Below are 6,152 nucleotides of genomic sequence, written 5' to 3'. Positions count from 1 at the left end.
AAGCAGTGGTATCAACGCAGAGTACTTATCCCTTTTACAGCCTGCAAACTCGAGTTTATATTTTAACTCAGCAATCGATACGATCGGATCGGAGACATTGCTTAATCCTAATATCCGATCTTTTTCTAATTGTTTTGCTTTACGTAACACATTTTCATTATAAAATATTAAGAAAATTAAAAAACACGTAATAGATACGAAAATAGAAAGAATACGCTCTCCTAAATCGATATTTTTCGCAAAAGAAAAATTAATTACAGTCGCTCGCTGTACTCTAATTTTGAGTCCGCTACGGCTTGTATGCCTACGCAAGGCTGCTCTTCGGCGCTTGACCGCTAGCCGCCTACCGCCGCAGGACCCCACCTAACCGCCGCGCAAGCTTAAGCATAGATGCTACTGGGTCGTTGATTAAACGTATTAAAAGACCTGACGGTTCGTCGAATACTGTGTTTTTATATCAAGTCGTGGCTCCCTTTAATGGAAAGATACTGCCAGTATCACAAATGATCTCAGAGAAACACGATACGAATATGTTATCCTTTTGGTTACGAGAATGGTTGCGTACGCCTATTCCTTGTCCCTCTGAGATTGTAACAGATTATTCTTCCGCGTTACTAAACGCAATAAGCCTTGCTTTTAACGATATAAATTTAAATACTTATATTGAACAGTGCATGATATTTCTAGAAACTTGCGACTACACACAGAGACCAAAGTGCATTATACGCCTTGATATCGCGCATTTACTGAAACAAGTGTGCCGATGGAAATGTTTTGATGGAAAACATGCGGATTAAGGATTTTTATGTACGTTGCACCGCTCTTCTTACAAAATGTACAAATATTGACAAATTCCATCAGATTTGTCGTGATATCTTAACGGTAGCAAATTCAGAGAGCGAAGAAATATCTACCGATGAAATAGATAATTGTTTTAGCGCACAACAGAAATTAATTCAGTTAATTAAGAGCGACGAAACCTTATACAATACTGATTGTGAAATAGATTCTCTGGATGAAAATTTGATAAATATCTTAGATGACGAATGCGGTAGTAAAATAATGGCTTTTCTATTGCATATACAATCTGAAAGCAAACCCAATTACACTGGTGAAAGGCCTAATCCATATTGGTGCCCTCAATTTGGTAGCAATTTACTTAAAATCGCTAAACATTTTCCTCTATGGACAGGAGTAATGTCGGGCCGCATAGCATCTTCTGCTTGTAGCGAGGAATATTTTAGAGAACTAAAACAGTTAGTTTTTAAAGGTGCCAAATGTATGCGTGTTGACAAATTTCTTGTTATGCACATCAGGTCGCTTGCAGGCGCGATGAAAATCTTACATGCAGCTGATTTGCATGATATATCTAACGATATTGACGATAATGCTGAAAACATCGATCCAAATAAATGTAATATTTCTAATATTACACGAGATATTTCTGATAATAATAGTAATGATTCTAATATCGTAGATGATCCTGCGGTCGATACAAGAAATTTAAAGATCAGTTTGTCAATCCACGATACAACAATCGTGCACGCTAATATTCCTCCTGCGTTTACTAGTATCGATATGGAGGATGACAATATTGTCAGCTCTACTGACGTTAATTTAACGTGTCATACATATCTCAACGAAATAGAAAATTGGAGAGGTAAAAACAACAACGCAAAGAGCCGTGGTAAGTATTTAACCAATTGTCCGGATGTCGAAAGCATTCATCTTAAACCAAAATTTACCACAACATTACCATTACTAAAAAATGGCTGTACTCTAAGTCCGGTGATACTTGCTAAAAAACCTATAATGCTTATAAATACATGTCCTTTTGACGCAATCGCTCAAGCGCTATTAGTCGGATACTGCGATTGGGCAAATTTTCATCTTTATTTAGAGCAAACGCAAAATGATCTATTCCGCTTTATAAAACGACTATTAACGAGTGGGACATCCGCAAAAGTATACGAAGAAAGAGGACTAATATTAAATAAATTTATCATTCCCATATGTGGAACAATGGATTGCAGTTTTAATATTTCAGATTTAGTTGCGAAACATTTATTGAAAGATGAATTTTCATGCAAAATACATCTGAATTGTTTGAACTGCCAATATTCAGAGAACTGTAACTTTACTGTTCTTGATATAAATGTAAAACCCTTTTATACAGGACATATGAGTGTTTTAGAACGTGTTATAAATGAACAATATTCTTATAACAATAAGAAATTCAGTCGATGCAAAGGAGAAAATATAAAACAATGTATTATTTGTGGCCAGCTTCTGTTCATTAATATAGAATGCCTACAATGGTCAAATCTGGCAAAAAATCTCAATGTATCAAACTGGGAAGGAACTTTTACATTAAGTCAAATATCTGTCGATTTACGATTTCATAATTGCACGTATAAATTGCTTGCAGCTGTCGAGTATGAAGGCACACAAGATGCGAAAACTGTAGGTCACTACGTCGCACATATTCGCAGAGTTTCGGGAAAATGGGAAATTCACAACGATCTCTGTCGGAGTAAAAAACCACTTACTGCTTCCCAACGAGTTCTCCTGCAAAAAAAGAAAATATCACTTCTAATATTTATAAAAATTAATAATAACATTAATAATAACATTGCTCTAAATAATTAATTTAAGAACATAATAAAAATTTAAAAAACAGTAACAAAAAACTTTCTAAATAAAATTTAAAAAAAACAAAAAAATTACAAAACAAAAATAAAAAACATAAAAAATTATAACAATAATAAATTAAAATAACCTGCTATCTTACTAACTTAAAATCCTACTAACCTGGACAAGAAACTTCTATTCTTCTTTATTCTTCTACTCCTCTCCATCTACTTCTCCCTCTTCTTCCATACTTTCACTCCCGTAAGGGTACAAACGAAACGAAACGCGGTACAAACGGGTACAAACGATTACGAAACAGCACCCGTTTACAGAATTAAAATATCTCTGAAAATAACAAAGTTAGCTCTTACCCCTATTTTAAAAATTTGGTATTTCCAACCCCGTGAGGGTACAAACGAAACGAAAGGCGGTACAAACGGGTACAAACGATTACGAAACAGCACCCGTTTACAGAATTAAAATATCTCTCAAAGTAACAAAGTTAGCTCTTACTCCTATTTTAAAAATTTGGTATTTCCACCCCCGTGAGGGTACAAACGAAACGAAAGGCGGTACAAACGAGTACAAACGATTACGAAACAGCACCCGTTTACAGAATTAAAATATCTCTCAAAATAGCAAAGTTAGCTCTTACCCCTATTTTAGAAATTTGGTATTTCCACCCCCGTGAGGGTACAAACGAAACGAAAGGCGGTACAAACGGGTACAAACGATTACGAAACAGCACCCGTTTACAGAATTAAAATATCTCTCAAAATAACAAAGTTAGCTCTTACCCCTATTTTAAAAATTTGGTATTTCCACCCCCGTGAGGGTACTAACGAAACGAAAGGCGGTACAAACGGGTACAAACGATGCTGAATCGAACTGCATCAAAAAAATTACGGTATCTTAAAGTGGGGTGCTGGCGATTTTTCAACCCTTAATAACTTGCACCCCTTTGGGGTATAAACGAAATCAAAGACGGTACAAACGGGTACAAACAAAGCGTAATCGAATGCTTTTTAAAAAAATCCATTTCCTTAAAGTCGGGTGCCAAGTTCACATAGGTGGATAAACGAGCGTAACTTATTCAAACCTGTGTAGGACATTTTTACATCTAGATCACGGACCGCATGGCTAAACCGCTCGGACAATTTGGGTATGTATGGGACATTAAAATATGCAACGCGAGCCGAATTAGTATCAGGTGTTCTGTTAGCGTCACCTGAATTATTATTTTTATTTCTCGCAAACAAAGTCTTAAGCCTTTCGTGAAATGTTTCAAAAATCAGTTGCAATGGATACCCATTATCCCGTAACACCCCAATGACCAATTCGAGGTTCTTTTGGTGATATCTTGTGTGTGATAACCAGAAAGCCCTATCTATTAGGCCAAATATTGTGCCTCTCTTGTGGCAGAGAGGGTGACTACATATTTATATACAATAATAACACGTATATAAAGATTCACATTTTAAACAGAACCATTTTGGGAAGTAAAATACATATATTATATAGTAATCTATTAGGAGTTATATACAAAATAAATTTATACTTCTATTTTTTGATGTTGAGGGTTCTTGTATATCTTCTGTTGGCAATTCGTTAGTAGAAGTAAAATTTGTGTTAATTAAATCTTCATCAGCTTCAAAAGACATTGCTATTTCGTACATACATGTATTATTATTGTCTAAAAAAATAAAATACTATATGAAAATGCATAAGAGTTATATATATTTCTTTCCACGCAAATCTACCAGGTATTTGATGCACATATACACATATCATCCTACTTATATTAATCAGACATTTATGTACAAATATTTATGTTAAAATGTTAAAATGTATATTAACATTTTTGAAAATATAAAAATACTCATAAATTTCAGTGTTATGTACTTCTGCTATGAGAATTGGAGCTGGAAGAACATTTAATATTTCTGCATTTCCTGCTGTTAATTCTTCGATAGCATCCTATAAATATATTAAATATTATGTTATAGAAGCAAGTATAAATTGTTGTAAAATAATAATTTCTTTTTTTAATTACATCATGTTCTCCGGGAAAACTATCTGGTACGCTTGCGAGACCCTGTACATATTCATGACCAACAATACCTAAAATTCGTTGTTCTAATTCGGTCAATGTTAGGTCTATGCGATTATTTCCTGTTTTTGCTCTTCCTTGTCTTATTTTTTTAACCTTCTCAGCTTTAGATTTATAATCTCGCCAAGTCTATAAAAAAATTAATTGTTAATATATTTTATAATATAAAAATTATATTAATATATTATATAAATATTTACAGTTTTCCAGGATTTTACATCCTTTATTTTCCCATCTGTTGATAAAGAATTTAAGTGGATGGCTAAATCATTCCAACTTTTATTGAAATTGTCTTTGCCATTTAGGCTATTAAATTTGCCTGTGGCCAAATACGGATGTTGTTCCAAATGAGTAATAAGTTCAATCTGCCGGCGATTTGCTTGTCCTTGACGTGTTTTACTAGTTTTTCTAAATCAGATGTATTAAATTCAATATATATTTTTATTGCACAGTTTTATAATTAAATTATTTTTTAATTTATTTATTATTCCTATACATCATATACACACATTAATGAAGTATATATATATTTATATAATGTAATTTAAGTTTAATTTATAACCTTATACACATATAACCTATATAAAAATACTTACTCTGCCACATTTCTGGCTACTACACTTGGCGTTTCTGCCTCTTGATCTGCCACATTTCTTTCATCCATTATTTTCTTACACATAAGTCACATAATCAATAAATCAACATATGCCGGCTGTATATTATCAGACATCTTTTCGCGTTCGTAAATTCATTTAATAAGTTCTGTAAACGTGACGATATGATTGGTTGAAATGAAAGTAGTAGAGTTACGTCAAAGAGAATATATTCGTTTCGATAACGATGTCGGAATCATATTTTGTAACGATATCGTATCGCTAGACTCAGTTACAGAATAAGTTTGTCATTATAGCGTCGTTAGCGCAAGCGATGATCACACTATCGTTAGAAAGTTTGAGAATAGCCCTGCTGACCCTTCCCTGGTCTCCGCCTCGGCGAGGGCCCCTTCCTCGCCCAGGCAACCAAGTAGGGTCGTCCCACTCCTATCGGGATTCGGGGGTGAGGGCGCGTCTTCCCCGCCTCCCCCGTCTCTCTCTCTCCCTCTCGGCCGTCTCCTTCTGCAACATTACCTTGTTGCAGAAGGAGACGACCGCCTTCCAGTTCTCCTCGCTCCCGATCATCTGTTTAACGACGGCCGGGAGCGAGAGGTCCTCCCTTATCACGTTCGTTAGGACACGGCGCTCTTCTGCCCACGCTGGGCAATGTTCCAGCGTGTGCTGCGCCGTGTCCTCCTCTTCCTCGCAGTGGTGGCACGCAGTCGTGCTCTCCCTCCCGATCCGACACAGGTACTCACCGAGGCACCCGTGTCCGGTGAGCACCTGTGTCATGTGGAACGACATCTTGCTCTCGACAT

The sequence above is a fragment of the Prenolepis imparis genome, unplaced genomic scaffold (genome assembly GCF_030444845.1).
Source record: "Prenolepis imparis isolate NDT839.2.m4 unplaced genomic scaffold, iyPreImpa1.0 SCAF_7, whole genome shotgun sequence".
NCBI lineage: Eukaryota > Metazoa > Arthropoda > Insecta > Hymenoptera > Formicidae > Prenolepis > Prenolepis imparis.
This window is presented reverse-complemented; position numbering follows the sequence as displayed.